Source organism: Balaenoptera musculus, chromosome 2 (genome assembly GCF_009873245.2).
Source record: "Balaenoptera musculus isolate JJ_BM4_2016_0621 chromosome 2, mBalMus1.pri.v3, whole genome shotgun sequence".
Taxonomy (NCBI): Eukaryota; Metazoa; Chordata; class Mammalia; order Artiodactyla; family Balaenopteridae; genus Balaenoptera; species Balaenoptera musculus.
This window is the reverse complement of record NC_045786.1, coordinates 154,952,296-154,970,404: the sequence shown is the minus strand read 5'-3', so window position 1 is coordinate 154,970,404 and position 18,109 is coordinate 154,952,296. Positions and strand designations below refer to the sequence as shown.

The following is an 18,109-nucleotide window of genomic DNA, read 5'->3' as shown; positions in this document are numbered from 1 at the left end:
CGTTAAAGTTTTCTCTAAGTGGTAAATAAAAGGCCATAACAAGTAGTAAGAACCTATAGGAAAGGAAAAACCGCACTAGGAAAGGCAAATATATACTAAAGGCTGAGGATCAACCACTAAAATAAGCTAGTATGAAGATTAAAGAAAAAAATTGTAAAATCAACTAGAAACACAATAAACAATGAAAGGATAAACATAAAGGTGTAAGATATGACATCAAAGACACAAAATGTGGGAACATATGTATATGTATAACTGATTCACTTTGTTATAAAGCTGAAACACACCATTGTAAAGCAGTTATACTCCAATAAAGATGTTAAAAAAAGAAACCCCACAAAATGTGAGGGAGAGGAGTAAAAAAATACAGATCTTATGGAATGTGTTTGAACTTAAATGATTACCAGTTTAAAACAAGTAGATATAGGTCAACATATATGAACCCCTTGGTAAACACAAATCAAAAACCTACAATAGATACACAAAAACTAGAAAGAATGAATGAAACACAGGCATACCAATAAAAAGAATCAACAAACCACAAGGGAAGAAAACAAAAAGAAGAAGAAATGAACAGAGAAGAATTACAAAAACAACCAGAAAACAAGTAATAAAATGGCAATAGGTACATACCTATCAACAGTCACTTTAAATATAAATGGATTAATGCTCCAGTCATAGGGTGGCTGCTTACAAGAGTCTCACATAGGAGCTAAAGACACACACAGACTGAAAGTGAAAGGATGGAAAAAGATATTTCATGCAAATGGAAACAATAAGAAAGTGGAGGTACCAATACTCAAATCAGACAACATATACTATAAAACAAAGTCTACCCAATAAAAAAATGGACAGAAAACCTAAATAGACATTTCTCCAAAGAAGACATACAGATGGGCAATAGGCACATGAAAAGATGCTCAACATCACTAATTATTTGAGAAATGCAAATCAAAACTACAATGAGGTATCACCTCACACCGGTCAGAATGTCCATCATTAAAAAGTCTACAAATAATAAATGCTGGAGAGGGTGTGGAGAAAAAGGAGCCCTCCTACACTGTTTGTGGGAATGTAATTGATGTAGTCACTATGGAGAACAGTATGGAGGTTCCTTATAAAACTAAAAATAGACTTAACATGTGCTCCTGCAATCCTACTCCTGGGCATATATCCAGAGAAAACTATAATTCAAAAAAGATAAATGCACCCCAATGTTCACTGAAGCACTATTTACAATAGCCAAGACATGGAAGCAACCTAATTGTCCATCGACAGATGAATGGATAAAGAAGTTGTGGTATATATATATATACACACACACACACACACACAATATATATATATTTACATATACACAATGGAATATTATTCAGCCATAAAAAAGAATGAGATAATGCCATTTGCAGCAACATGGATGGACCTAGAGATTATCATATTAAGTGAAGTAAGTCAGACAGAGAAAGACAAACATTATATGATATCACTTATTTGTAGAATCTAAAAAAAAAAATACAAATGAACTGATTTACAAAACAGAAATAGACTCACAGACATAGAAAATGGACTATGGTTACCAAAGGGGATAATGGCGGTGGGGGATGATAAATTAGCGTTTGGGAATTGGCATACACACACTGCTATATATAAAGTAGGTAAACAACAAGGACTTACTGTATAGCACAGAGAACTATACTCAATATCTTGTAATAACCTATAATGGAAGAGAATCTGAAGGTAGATAGATAGATGTAGATATAGATATGACTGAATCACTTTGCTGTATGTTTGAAACTGACACATTGTAAATTAACTATACCTCAAAAAAAAAAAGTCTATAACAAAAGACAAAGCAGGGCATTATTTAATGATAATGGGAGCAAACAAAACGAGGATATTACACTCTTTAACATATATGAACCCAATACAGGAGCACCTAAATATATAAAGCAAATATTAACAAGGAGAAAATTAACAATACAGATAGTAGGGGACTTTTTTTCCCCCCATAAATCTGAAACAAGGCTTTATAGTTCTTTATTTTAGCAAATTGATCATAAAATTAATCATTCAAATTAGGACATTTTGAGAGTGAAAGAGAGTACCATTAATAATTGCACCAAGAAAATGCAAGTGGAACATACATCTCAAATAATGGAGATAGATTAAAAATATTGAGCATACCTCTCTGTGATAGAAAAAGGTTTTTGTTTTTTTTTTTTGAAGAATATCCTATTCATTTTTTAAATTTATTTATTTATTTATTTATTTATTTATTTATTTATTTTTTTTTGCTGTGTTGGGTCTTCGTTTCTGTGCGAGGGCTTTCTCTAGTTGCGGCAAGCGGGGGCCACTCTTCATCGCGGTGCGCGGGCCTCTCACTATCGCGGCCTCTCTTGTTGCAGAGCACAGGCTCCAGACGCGCAGGCTCAGTAATTGTGGCTCACGGGCCTAGTTGCTCCACGGCATGTGGGATCTTCCCAGACCAGGGCTTGAACCCATGTCCCCTGCATTGGCAGGCAGCTTCCCAACCACTGCGCCACCAGGGAAGCCCCCGAAAAAGTTTTTTTTTTAATTTTTATTTTATACTGGAGTATAGTTGAATAACAATATGTTAGTTTCAGGTGTACAGCAAAGTGATTCAGTTATACATATACATGTATCCATTCTTTTTCAAATTCTTTTCCCATTTAGGTTATTACAGAATATTGAGCAGAGTTCCCTGTGCTATACAGTACGTCCTTGTTGGTTATCTATTTTAAATATAGCAGTCTGTACATGTCAATCCCAAACTCCCAATCTATCCCTCCCCCCAACACTTTCCTCTGGTAACCGTAAGTTCGTTCTCTAAGTCTGTGAGTCTGTTTCTGTGTTGTAAGTAAGTTCATTTGTATCATTTTTTTTATATTCCGCATATAAGAGATATCATATGATATTTGTCTTTCTCTGTCTGACTTACTTCACTTAGTATGATAATCTCCAGGTCCATCCATGTTGTTGCAAATGGCATTATTTCATTCTTTTTAATGGCTGAGTAATATTCCATTGCATATATGTACCACATCTTCTTTATCCATTTATCTGTCGATGGACATTTAGGTTGCTTCCATGTCTTGGCTATTGCAAACAGTGCTGAAATGAACACTGGGGTGCATGTGTACTTTCAAACAAAGTTTTTCTCCAGACACATTATAGAGAATATACAGAAAGTTGTTGCTTTTCCTTACACTAATAATGGACTATCAGAAAGAGAAAGCAAAAAAAATAAGAAAGAAAGAAAGAAAGAAAGAGAGAAAGAAAGAAAGAAAGAAAGGAAGAAAGAGAGAGCCAAAAAATCCTGTTTAAAATCGTATCAAAAAGTGTAAAATACCTAGAGAAAAAACTTAAAACAAGGTTAAAGAAAGGAGGTACTCTGAAAACTATAAAACATATATGAAGGAAATTGAAGATGATACAAAGAAATGAAAGGTTATCCTGTGTTCTTGGCTTGAAAGAATTAATATTGTTAAAGTGACCACATTACCCAAAGCAATCTACAAATTTAATGAAACCCCTATCAAAATACCCATGGCATTTTTCACAGAACCGGAACAAATAATCCTGAAATTTATATGGAACCACAAAAACCCAAATTTCCAAAGCAATCTTGAGAAAAAAGAACAAAGCTGGAAATAACATGCTCCCTGATTTCAGACTATAGTACAAATCTACAGCAATCAAAACAGCATGGTAATGGCAAAGAAACATAGATCAATGGAACAAAATAGAGAACCCAGAAATAAACCGAGGCACTTATGGTCAATTAATCTATGACAAAGGAGGCAAGACTATACAATGGATAAAAGACAGTCTTCATTAAGTGGTGCTGGGAAAACTGGACAGCTACATGTGAAAGAATGAAGTTAGAACATTTTCTCACACCAAATTCAAAAATAAACTCAAAATGGTTTAAAGACCTAAATGTAAGACCTGAAACCATAAAACTCCTAGAAGAGAACATAGGCTGAACACTCTGACATAAATCGTAGCAATATTTTTTTCGATCTTTCTCCTAAGGCAAAAGAAATAAAAGCATAAATAAACAAATGGGACCTAACTGAACTTAAAAGCTTTTGCACAGCAAAGGAAACAATCAACAAAATGGAAAGAAACTTACAGAATGGGAGAAAATATTAGCAAATGACATGACCAATAAGGGATTAATATCAAAATATAGAAACAGCTCATACAACTCAATACCAAAAAAAAACCAAACAACCCAATTAAAAAATGGGCAGAAAACCTAAATAGGCATTTTCCCAAAGAAGACATACAGATGGCTAACAGGCACATTAAAAGATGCTCAGTATTGCTAATTATTAGTGAAGGACAAATCCAAACGGACAATGAGATATGACCTCCCACCTGTCAGAATGGCTGTCATCAAAAACTCTTCAAATAACAAACATTGGTGAGGATGTGTAGAAAAGGAAATCATTGTACACTGTTGGTGGGAATGTAAATTGCTCAAAAAACTAAAAATAGAGCTATCATATGATCCAGCAATTCCACATCTGGGTGTATATCCAAAGAAAACAAAAACACTAATTTGAAAAGATATATGAACCCCAATGTTCATAGCAGCATTACTTACAATAGCCAAAATATGGAAGGAACACAAGTGTCCATCAACAGGTGAATAAATTAATAAGATGTGATATACACATACAATGGAATATTACTCAGCCATAAAAAGAGTGAATTTCTGCCATTTGCAACAATATGGATGGACCTAGAGAGCAATATGCTTATGTGTTTAGTGAAATAAGTCAGACAAAGAAAGACAAATACTGTATGTTATCACTTATGTGGAATCTCAGAAATAAAGCACAGGATTGTATATAACAAAACAGAAACAGACTCACAGATATAGAAAACAAACTAGTGAATACTAGTGGAGAGAGGGAAGCGGGGAGGGGTGAGATAGGCGTATGGGATTAAGAGATACAAACTACGATGTATAAAATAGATAAGCAACAAAGATATATTGCACAGCACAGAGAAAGATAGCCATTATTTTGTAATAACTTTAAATGGAGTATAGTCTATAATAATATTGAATCACTATGCTGTACACATGAAACTAATTTAATATTGTAAATGTAAATTGACTACATTTCAATTAAAAAAAGATTTTCTCACGGACTGAGCATGGCAGGGATACTAAGGCACGCCTGTCCCTGGGAGATGAGGGATTCCACTAATGGGTTAAGTTTGGCTTTAGGACTACCCAACAGCCTTGATAAACCCTTTTAGAACTCTACCACTGTCCAAGATGGTCTCACCAACCTTTTGTTCTTTCCTGTCTCCTTCACCGAAGGCAGATCTGCACTGTGGTCTGTTAGCTCTCCAGTCTCCTCCCATTTCTTTCCCATTGTTGTTCATAGATCTCACCCCTAATAAATCTCTCACATTTTAGCATCTGCTTTTGGAAAGTCCAGATTGCTAAAATAATAACCCATAATTTGTGTGCAAATTTGAGTAGGAACATATGTCCCTTTTTCATAGTAAGAATATCTATCAATTTCATCAGCTTTTTAAATGGGTCTGTGACTGAAAAATATTAAAAAGTATTACCTCTTCCAGGTCTATTCAAATTTTGGATAATGCCACTGCCACTGCCCCAAAGCCCAAAAGGTGCTTAAGAAAGACCAGTATAAATTATGCCATATGTCTAAGTGCTCATTTGACATCATTTTTATGTTTTAGGGTCCTATTCTTAATGGCAACACAAAATTATGTTGAATAAAATTATCTATACTATTGATATCTACTCCTGCTTTGGTCTCTTATGACCAAAACATCCTAAGTCTTTTTTTTTTGTCCTGTTAATCTATAGCCATTTGATTATCTTGTTACTCTGAACTTAACTTTTCTTCTCCAAGTTGACTGCTTTACATCACTTGTAATCCACTATTTTGGTACTTGCACAGTCAACCTTCTGAATCTATCAAGGTGGCATTTAGAAAACATTTGCTTTCATTAAGAAAAACTAAAACTTATTTATGAAAATTTTTTTACTCTTTGGGAACCCTTGAAAGTGATTCATTGGATTACTTGGAAAAATCATTAAAATTCAAAGACAATTAAAATTGATTTTTTTACAAAGTAAAGCATACACAGAAGTATTCAAAACTCAAAACTGTAAAAACTTTTAAGTGCACATTTTGCATTTTTAATGCTACTAGAATCTGAAAGGTTTGAAACTCACAAAATCGGGACTTGCATTCAATTATACTACATCTTCTATTTCAGAACAGATGCTAATATTCACCAGGAGAAGGAAGGGCTGACTTCAAAACTATTCCTCTTTCTTCATTTCTTACTCTTGCAATTTATTTTTTCCAGATTTACTGAAACGTAATTGGCATATAACATTGTGTAAGTTTAAGGTGTACAACCTATTGATTTGAAACACTTGAATACTGGAAGATCACCATAGTATTAGCTAACACCTCCACCATGTCTCATAATTACCATTTCTTCTGTGTGGTGAGACTATTTAAGATCTACTCTGTTAGCAGCATACAAGTATAGAGCACAGAACTTTTTTCAACTTATTTAAACGAAAAAAAAGTTTACCCATTTCTCCCACCCGCCTCCCAATTCCCACCTCTAGCAACCATCAATCTGTTCTCTGTATCTATGAGCTTGTTTTTTTGTGGGGGTGGGGCTGTTTGGGTTTTGGGTTTTTTAGATTCCACAATAAGAGAGAACATATGGTGTTTGTCTCTTTCTGATTTATTTCACTTGGCATAATGCCCTTTAGTCCATCCATGTTGTCACTAAGGCAAGATTTCTTTCTTTTTGTGGCTGAATAATATTCCATTTGTGTGTGTGTGTTTATATATATCACATTTTCTTTATCATTCATCCATCAGTGGACACTTAGGTTGTTTCCATATCTTGGTTATTGTAAATAATGCTGCAATAAACATGGGGGGGGGTGCATGTATCTATTGGAGTTAGTGTTTTTGCTTTCTTCAAATAAATACCTAGAAGTGGGATTGCTGGATCGTATGGTAGCTCTATTTTTAATCTGGGGAGGAAACTTCATATTGTTTGCCATAGTGGTTGCACCAATTTACATTCCCACCAATAATGCACAAGCTTTCCGTTTCCTCTACATCCTTGGCAACACTTGTTACTTCTTATCTTTTGAAAACAGCCATTCTAACAAGTGTGTGGTGATATCTCACTGTGGTTTTGATTTGCATTTCCCTGTTGATTAGTGATGTTGAACATCTTTTCATGTACCTGTTAGCCATCTGAATGTTTTCTTTGGAAAAATCTCTGTACAGAACTTCTGTCCATTTTTTAAATCAGATTGTTTGGCTTTTTGCTATTGGGTTGTATGAGTTATTTATATATTTGGATTAGCCCTTTATCAGATATATGATTTGCAAAATGTGTTAGGTTGCCTTTTCATTTTGTTGATAGTTTACTTTGCTATACAGAAGATTCTTAGTTTGGTGTAGCCCCTGTAACAGTATCATTAGCTATAATCACCACACTGTACATTAGGTCCCCAGAACTTGTTTATCTGGAAGTTTGTACCCTTTGACCAATATTGATGATTTATATTTTAAATCATCTTCTTAAACATAGAGTCTTTGATCTTCCCTTTTGAATAAAACAGGTAGTTTTTCCTCTCTTCCCATCCACTCTACTTAAGCAGAGTTTGGGCTCTTGTGATTGTTTGTAAACCCCATCAATATCTAGCTCCTTAAGATTCTGTGATCAAAGTCCTGAGATTCCATGTTAATCTCTTTTCTCTACAAACAGACACTTGTCATTTTGTCTCCAATTGCTGTGAGAACTTTACTATAGGTGGTATTACACTTTCCATAAGGCCTGGTTTGGGGCTCCCATCTCCTAGATTTAATCACACTACTACAATTGGGTTAACCTGACAAAATTGTTTCTTTCTTTAAAATGCGTTCTGTCTCATTTCCTAGGGAAAGTGCCTTTTAGTTTCCAACTATGCTTCTAACCTTGATGTAAGGCCTTGACTCCCGGTAAATGGTTAAAAAGCTATTTCAATCCCTTAGGTCAAATGAATATATGCATATAGTTTCTGGAGGTGTTCTTCTTGCAAGTCAGTCTCCACCAACCCCTAGCTCTAACATATACAGTGTGTAGAGAAAATAGATAATAGAAATCATCTTTCAGTTCAAGAAAGTAGCCTAAACAACAAGTACAAAACTCTCATTTTGATAGCTATGTTAAGCCTACTTACTTCTCCCACCTGGCCCCCACATTGTGATATGACGGGGAAAAAGCAGTTTTATAGATCCATGGTTATAAGTTTATTTTCTTAAAATAAATACAACAGAGTAGTGAGTTATTACCAGCAAATGCCCGAAGGATGAGAAGATCAGTAGAGAAAAAAAGTGACATGCTTATTATTCACAATGATGAACTCAAATGTGACAGCAACAGTAAATCCAGTTTCTACCTTTGCTGAAGGAAAAGGACTCCCATAAGTAACAACTACCAAATGATCATGCTCCAGAAAGGTTGACGACTTAGGTTTATTTTCACATTAGGATGTAACACAAATGTTTAGGAAAGACTGATTTACTGCCTTTGTGATGAAAGATTGATTTATTTCCTGCCCCACTAAAACATTAAGTGGGGCAGCAAACATAAGATAGCTAACATTACTTCACACACTGCAGTTACTCATATAATATTAGATTATCTTTCCTTATTTTTTCCCTTTCTTCTGTCTACTCGTTCTGAAATAACTTCAAGGTCATAAACCTCATAAGGAAAGGGACCTTGTCTGACTTAGTTCATTGATGTGTCTCCAATGCAAAGGTTCATACATTTATTAGTTAAGGGAATTGGACCAATCATCTTTATTGAGTGTCTGCTCTTTGGCCTTGTGCTAAGCCTGGATGAGGTGACAACCGTGATTAATATTAGACAGTGTTCTTGATTATAAAGAGTATACAACATAGTGGTAGAAATAGAGATATACAAGTGTAGCAAGGCAATATAACTATCGTAATAGAGGGAAAGTATAGTACCCCCAAAAACTGAGATTTTGCTGTTGACATAAGAAGATATTGAATCCAGAAATCCCTATGAAATACGAAAAAGATTTCACTTGAACTTAAAGACCAGTATAAAACATTAACTGCTTTGTTATTCTTGTTGAACATCTGTGTATGAGGGACAAAAAGAGAGGTAAAATCGTTCTGATTATCGTGTTTCCTTATCTGAGAGTAGAAGTATTTTTTGAACATCAGTCCAAAGAATATCAAGGCCAAAAAACTAAAATGAGAAGAGTCACAGAAAAGAGCAAGACAGGGACAAAAAGGGATGCAGAGAAACTGAGTAGCCCAGTGTGAAATGCTTTAAGTACTCATTACCAGATGACAAGGGATATTGGCTTGGCTTGGATCAATAAATGAAATAAAACATCACTGAGTAAGTGATGTTAAAAAGGATCATAATGATATTTCACACCAAATTTCAGCTTTTGCAAAAAAAGAAAAAACTGAAGAGAGAGGACATTGTGCCTTGTATCAGTCTTCAATAACCTGCATATATTAGTCTCTCAATAAATGGTTGTTCCATGAATGAATACAAGTAGATGAAACATGATAAAAGAGACAATTAATGTGAGGTTACAGCTTTCCCACCTAAACTGAAGGATGATAACACAGAGTCATAAGGTAAGCATGGATTTTGAAAAAATACAGGTCTTAGTTTGAAATTTGAATTCACCTTTTATTACAAGTGTAACCTTGGAAAATTTCTTTCAAGCTTCTGAGACTCAGTTTTCTTATCTGCAAAATATGGATGGTAGAGTAACTAACTCATCGGATTAAGTGAAATAATATATAAAGCCTTTGTAAGTGTTTTACACATATTCATTAACTAAATATTGAATATTTTTGCATGCTATAATTTTTCAATTTATTTTAGCTGCCTCAAAACCTCCAATTAGGAAATAAAAGTTTGAAGGAACAAGTAAGAAAGTGAGAGCACCTGGAATATGATTTGGAAATAATCTAAAATGAGATAAAAATACTTCTTCCTATAGTAATGAAGAGTACGGGGCAGGAATTAAAGGTAACATGCTTCTCTGCAATTTTTTTTATAGATTTATTTATTTTTATTTATTTATTTTTGGCTGCATTGGGTCTTTGTTGCTCCACGCGGCCTTTCTCTAGTTGCGGCGAGCAGGGGCTACTCTTCGTTGCAGTGCATGGGCTTCTCATTGCAGTGGCTTCTCTTGTTGCGGAGCACAGGCTCTAGGCACGCGGGCTTCAGTAGTTGTGGCTTGCGGGCTCTAGAGTGCAGGCTCAGTAGTTGTGGCGCACGGGCTTAGTTGCTCCGCGGCATGTGGAATCTTTCCGGACCAGGGCTTGAACCTGTGTCCCCTTCATTGGCAGGCAGATTCTTAACCACTGTGCCACCAGGGAAGCCCTGCTTCCCTGCAATTTGATGGAATTCACTTTACATTATGTAGATGCCAACTGAAGCACCTTAATCAAATCATCCCAAACAAAGTGGCTGTGGGTTGACTTTTGTGTCATCCAAACTGGTCTTCAGGGGCCCTTCTAACCAAATAAACTAAGCCAAAAGCTACTTCTGTCTTTTTTTTTTTTCAGGACTCACAAAGATAGAGTCAACACACAGTCAGCAATAGATTGATTGTGGCCTTTGGGAAGTCACATGGCTTGATGTTCAGAATCCCCAGCTGCTTCTCAAGGTCAAGCATGCCTTACTTAAATGAGATATTTATTCTTGAGGACATGCTGCCAGTCCTAAAGTTTTTTTGAGGACCTAAGGAGAGCATTTCTCTTGAGGACATTTTCATTGGGGGAACTTTATGGTTGCCTGTGCAGTCTGTCAAAAAAAAAAATCACCTGAAGGTGGTCTTAATTTACCTTATTACTGAAAGGAAAATGTGCTGAGATAAAACTACTGCAGGATAAGTAGGCTTTTAGGCACCTTCTAGTATGTAATATTGAAAAACTGTAATATGTTTTTCTGAAGGGATTGGTAAGAAGATGTGGAGAGGAAGTTTTATTTAGGAATTGCACATTTAAAAAAAGCAAAGTTTTCTTCCCAGAGAAGAGTCCCTTGATAAATACTATACTTCAATAGTAGCACTTTCCACTGAGTTTCTATAAATGTTATCTATATGTTTACATCTATCATTTTAATAATATTCATATGTTGCTTTTAATTGTACTTTATTCCACTTTTTCTCTTAATAAAATTTCAAATCCATTGAGTACATATGGATTGATTCTTCAGAGTTCATACGACAAAGATTTATTAAGCACCTACTATATGCAGGAAGTACCTATATTATTCTAGAAGACAGTAGGATATAATAATAGAAAGTATTTACTTTAAAGGCCAGTGACCTTGAATTTAAACTCAGCCTTTACAGTTACAGTCTTATGACCTGTGGCCATTTGACTTCAGTTCTCCGAGTCTCAGTTTCCTCTTATGTATAACAGTACTAATGAAGCCTTATGGACAAAATTGCTTGGAGAGTTCAATAAAATAATTTTCAGAGACCAAACATTTCCTAATATATAATATGTATGCAATAAATGTAAGCCCCTCCCCAAGCCTTATATGTCAGGTGCTGGAGAGCTACATGATATATGTGTCATACACAAGGGGCAGGGATAACTATGATATTTATAACTCAAATCTGTGCTAACATCCTAATCATTCTAAAGACAATCCTGCTTTACACAGACTCCTTGGTTATACCAAGCAGCAAGCATTAAATGAGTCCTGATATTTCCAGAGTTGCATTATATCTCATTTGGGATATTTCCCAAAAAAGTGTAAGAAATCTTGGCACTAGCAAATCTAAATATATTCATAGATTTGTCTTCAGCTTGTCATATGCATTCTCTTAAATATAAGGCACTTTATAGTTTATAAATGAGCACAGTTAATTCACATGCCCCGGGGTGGTTTTGATTTGCTTGCATTTAAAAAGGAACACTCTATCAAATGATGGGGTTTATCCTTTTAATAATTAGGAAGAGTTCTATTAAATTCCACCAAGGCCATTCTTTCAACTTTAAGGTTGCAATCTCTATTCAGAAGAAAGATTTTAATTACCTCCTTAACCCCTCTCAATTCCACTATGATTTATAACTGATTGTAATTTGCCTCTTTCTGGGCCAGGCATCCACAGCTCTGCATGCTCTCTCTCCTGTCTTAACTGCCTTCTCAAAATTGAAACTTCATTAACATCTTACTCATAACTTGTTTCTCAGAGTCCTTCTGGTGAAAGGAACATCCATTTGACACCCTGAAGATTCAGGAGGACTATGCTAATTTGCATAGCAGTTTGCACAGTTTTTGTTGCATTAGTTTAAAGGATTAGAATTAAGAAGTGACATGTCTTCCCTTATCATATAACTGTGTGAATACAACTCTTAGAATACTCTGATCCAGCCTGAACAAAAACTTAATGGAGAAAAGAGGGGATAGAAGAGAGAAAGTATCCAGGCTAACGCTGTGGTTCCATATCTAGAAAAGACTACAGAGAAGTCATGGATAGACCCGTTTGGGTCCATCTGGCTCCATTTTCACTCCTGGTGTTACTCTTTCCTAAATTCAGAAATGACTTAGTCAACTCCTTTACTAATTTTCTCAAATCTAACTATTGTCCTTGTCTCTGGCTGTTAATTCTCTAGCTTAGCTGTTTTGGTCTTTTCCTGAGATAGGTGAAACCACATTATCCTTTCTTTCTAGTTTTCAAAACAATAATGAATTTGTAAGTCCCCAGGAGGATGTTACTCTTCTGCAGGGCAGTAATAATGACTAAAATGGTTAATAAAACATTGCAGACATGAACTCCCAATGCGTAGTGCAGCAGAGAAATTGGGAATCAGATTCTGGAGTCCGACTCCCTGAGAATGAATCCCAGGTTCACTATTTTCTAGCTGTGTAACCATGAGAGAGCTACTTAAAAACCTCTGAGCTTATTTCTCATCTGCAACAAATGGATAATAACAGTATCTACTTCATAGGGGTTTTTGATGATTAAAATAAGTTACCTATTGTAATCCAGATGTGAAGTATAGCTAGGGCCAATAAATATTAGCAAATTGTTATCACAGAAAGATACCTTAATTTCATTTTGACTGGATCATAACAGAAACCAGGTCACCCAAGGAATAGAACCCACAGTGAAAAATCCCATGAGAAATGGGTCTGTGAAAAACCAGAGGCCATAAATGATTTTTTGACATGTCTTATTAAAGAAAAACATTTTCTCTTTATTTTGAGAAAAGCGCTTAGATCCGTCAGGATTAAAGAAAAAGAACGAAGCAAGAGCAAAACAGCACAACTCAACATGATCCATCACTGCAGAGGTAGCCTCTGATGCAACCATCAAGCTGCAATCAAAAGGCTAAATGAACAGTATTGTTGCAAGGAATGAGAAGAAATGAGAACTCACTAAGGGAAACTACCGCTATGGGCTCTTGAAAATTCATCTCTCAGAAAATGAAGCAAAAAAAAAAAAAAAGATCATGCCAAGTCTTTTTAATTGATGAATAATTTATGGATGATCAGCGGGAGCATCCATCCAGGCAGCTGATTAAATGCAAAGTATTTTGATAAGCAGAAAGTTACCACCACGGGCCTCACAGTGAAAGCATCCCCAGCAATCAATGCCAGTCTCTATGTTGAAACGTGTTACCCAGTCTTTTCCTAGAAGCTTATTTCCCCATCCCACCCCACTTTATCATTGGCAGAAAAAGTTACCTCCTCTGTGAGTTTCCTTCTCCTGTCAAAATGATAGAGGTTAAATGTGGATAAGAAAGGCAATTAAAATAGATCTGTCACAAGTATGCTATCCCAGCGTGCCATCCTGATTTCCTTCTCTAGTGTGAACTGCTACCAGAGGATGGTAATTGAAATTTGTCAGTGTTGACAGCTGATGACTAATATGGAGATTTTCAGTACATATCCCTCCTGGAACGGAAAAGAGATGAGTGCATATTAAATTCCAGATGGAGGCAGCTGTAGGACAGGGAAATGCAGACACTACTCAAGCCAGCCGTGCAAGAACTGTTTGGGAGAACTATAAGATCCTCTGAAGTTAATCTTTATGGAAATACAGATGGCATTGGTTTTCTTCATTTTTCCCTGAGTAGCCGCATCATTTTCAACGTGACCATTTATCCTCACAGTCCAATTATGTCAATATCAGCAGGAAGCCCCACCCACTAACCTTTGGCAGAGTCAATTTGAAAAAGATTAGTTGAACTACTTAAGTTTGAAAATGTTGTAATTTTATAATATAGAAACCCAGAAGTCATTTCTAGTATTCATCTGTTTGATTTTATATTTTGTATGTGATTTTCTTGTTCATCAGAATAGCTAAAAGAAATCTGATTAATTATATTATCCAAGTAGAATTCTGCCAAAAGATACAAAGAAATCAACGTTAGTCAAAATTTTGCTGAGTTTTGGCATTGATCAAGAATGAATACTCATTCTAATGGATTTCTGGTGAATGGGTAGAAAGTGAAAGGGCTCTAAACTTGTGGTGCAATATCCCAGTTAACTAATATAACAAACTACCCAAAACTCGGCAGAAGAAAACAATACTTCTTTATTATATCCTGTAAATCTGTGGGGCAGGAATTGGGGCAGAGGTCAACTGGGTGATTCTTCAGGTACACATGGCACTGATGGAGTTCTCTCCTTAGTACTCAGCTGGCAGATAGGCGGCTCTGGAGGGTCTAAGATGGCTTCACTCACATTTCTGGTTGCATTAACTACATTTTTTTATTGTCTGTATTCTTGATGCTCTGGCATCTGGGGTTTTGCTGACCTGGGAGGGACTGCCTCTCACAGGGCTAGCCAAGTCCTAGAGATAGCAAGAGTACCTTTCATACACAAACCAGCCCAATCCAAAATCTTTATCCCTCTTCTCTTTATTGGGCTCTCATAGAGCATTTACACTCAGAGCTAATATTCCTCTGTTTTAATCACCCCACAGCCAGGTACCAGACAACTAGGGTCAGCCCCTATACCTGGAAGGCCACTGAAATTATTCAAATTAGCCAATTTCCCTGCTTTCCCTGCCTCTTCCATTCCTTTCCACAAGAACCAAAATACAGGCCCTTGTCCATGCTCTCGCCTTACTCCTCTGCCATCTTATCAACTCCAGTGCGTCCTCACGTGGCCCTGTATGGCCAGGTATGCCCTTTCTTTTCAGAAACTATGAGTAGCAAACTATCTTTTCAATGCCAGTCATCTCCTGACTTACTGGCTTCACTACACCTGCATAACAATAAAACCTACATTGAAATATTAAAAAAGATCAAAAAACAAAAAAACTGGTGCAGTGGCAGAGATGGTTGGAAGGCTGGAGTCTGCTGGAACTATCATGGGGAGTACCAGCACATGATCTCAGAGTCGGCAGACTTCTTATATCACAGCTCGAGGCACCTAGAAAGAGTGTTCCAAGAGATGTGGGCAGAAGCTGCAAGGCTTCTTATGACACTGCCTTGAAGTCTCAGAACGTCTTTTTCTCTGAATTGGTCAAGTAAGTCACTAGGTGAGCCCAGATTCCATGGAGATGAATTAGCCTCCATCTCCCAATGGGCAGGGTAATAGAAAATTTGCAACCATCTTTAATCTACTGCAAACAAGCTAACTTCAGACAAGCCCTTGAAGATCCCTAATTGAAGATTGGTGCTGGTGGGAATTCTAAAGGAATTCTAAGGGAAGTTGTTTCCTAATTTTGAGATCGCCTGGGGATTAGACAGCATTACCTAGGATTTCTGCATGATTTCAGGCACAGTTTTATCTGATTAGTATAGTCATTGGTGCAGAAAGCAAGAAATAAAAATAATAGAGGTGGGAGAGCTCCACTTCATGCCCATGGGAAGAGTGACACAAATAAATATATCTCCTTATTTCATGGAGGGAGGCATGACCATATGATGATTATAAAGAGCTAGGAGACAGAGGTGTGCAAATGCCCCTATGAGGCATTACTGTTGGAATTGTATCCCATTTGTTTTCTAAACCACATGCTTTCTAAACATATATTTGCATTTGGATATAATGAGTGTAATTTTCTCTTACTGACTGAAATTACTTTAAATGTGAAAATGATGAAGCTTAAAAGTGAATAACTCAGCTGATCAATCACCAGCATGCTAAAAGCTCCAGATTTAACCGAGAGTGCCTTCCCCCATCCCCCAACCTGGGACCGGCTAGCTAAGAGCTAAATCCTATGCCAAGAGTGTATTTAGTATTCTTGGGTTCACTCAATCTCTGATGAAAATGTTGTCGCCACCAAAGAAGAGGGCTGAAAAATGCAAAAGGCGTGTTTTACTCTTCTTTAGCCTCAATGACAAAGGACATCTAGATGTGCAATTAAGCATTTTTTAAAATACTGTGCCTGTTTATTTTTCTTTCAACATGGGGTATAATATGAATACACCCTGAATCTATCTAATTACATAAAGAATATTGCAGAAGCAACTTCCTTACATTTCATTGAAAAAGAGCAGTATGACTATACTGCTGGACTACATTCAAGAAGTCATTGCTTTCCTATCACCAGGCAATTGTGTTACTTTACATAATCAGTATTCAGGGGATGGTATTTTGCTAATAGGCAAAATCCTACCATGACAATTTAAATGGTTTGAAACATGCATGAGATAATTTGGAGTCACAGCTCTGCCAATTGCTAAACAAGTGCAGCAGGAATGTAGACTCTCTAAGCATGAAGAGTGCTGTTGGGGGAACAGCCTGTCCTGTTTGATCAAGGAAACTTTGCTCACATCAAGTCAGGGGCTCAAGCCAGCTAATATCATCATTTCAGACTCTTACTAGGGGAGATTAAGTGTCTTCACTGGATAACTCCATCGCTTACCATGGGTGGAAACAGAACAGGCAGATGGTTTTCAGTGGTTAGGAGTGCAGACTCAGGCTAGAATAAAAAAAAATTCTCGGTTTGAGCCCTGGCTCTGCTACTAATTAGCTCTGTGAGTTTAGGCAAGTCAGTCAGTCTCTCTTAAACTGACTCTTCACCTGTTTAAAAAGTAAAAGCAGGACTTACCTCCTAGAGCTATAAGGATTAACTGAAATATTACATGCTCAACAGCTCAAAGTCTGACAAGTAAGTACTCCGTAAAAGTTAACATCTGCTGTTTAAAATGGGAAATTAACATAATTTGGAAATGATGAACCCCACATGAATGGGCTTTAGGGGGTCAATGAATCCACAGAAAATGTGACAAAATTCTGAATTTTTCTGGGAAGAAGTTTCATAGCTTTCATTAAAGTCCCAAGTGGGCTCATAACAACAACAAAATAGTAAACTATCACTACCTTATGTATTTGACAGTATAGAAAATGCCTGTTTATGAACCTTCAACAAATATTCTTCAAGTTTTACTAAGTACAGGCACCATGCTAAGTTCTGAGGATGTCACGATGAGTCTAAGTACCTTCCCATAGAGAGGTGTGTGTGGAGGAAGGGAGAATGAACATCAGTGACTAATCCGTAAATAAATGTGAAATGTGATACATATTATGAAAATGAAGAGCAGGGTACACATGGCAGGAGAAAACAATCTGGATAACTTTTTAGACTGCTGCACCCAAGCCTTATGTTTGAGTAGATCTGGCTTCCTGGGTTGGGGTGGCAGGGGGCTCGGTCTCCTCGCACTTGGCTGGGAGGCATTAGAGCTTGACGGCTACAGCCCTAGGCCATGTGGGTGGGGCTGTGTGTGTACCTACTGTGTCTCTTCAGGGGTCCTACTCTGTGCCCACCTCCTCACCAAAGTAATCCAGTGCTCCTACTGGTGTGGCTGAAGTCTAGATGTACCACAGAGCTGTCCCTTTCTTCCCGTTAGAACTGATTTACTGCAAAACCTCAGCATACTGGGACCATAACATACATTTACTTTTTCACGACAACAGCCTCCTACAATATTATTTCAAGCCCCCTTTCCTGCTTGAAAGCCTTTTCCTAAACAACATCAACAAATTTGTAACTGTATATGGTAACAGATGTTAGCTAGAATTACTGCGGTAA

At 36.7% G+C, this 18,109-nt stretch overlaps 1 long non-coding RNA gene across 1 annotated transcript; it reads left to right on the top strand.

Annotated features, from left to right (window-relative positions):
- The first annotated feature begins 709 nt into the window (after positions 1-709).
- On the top strand, positions 710-15,523 carry LOC118889552. The gene is made up of 3 exons (XR_005018570.1): positions 710-830; positions 11,080-11,082; positions 15,512-15,523. It is a non-coding gene; the product is annotated as an uncharacterized LOC118889552 (long non-coding RNA).
- Positions 15,524-18,109: the final 2,586 nt, after the last annotated feature.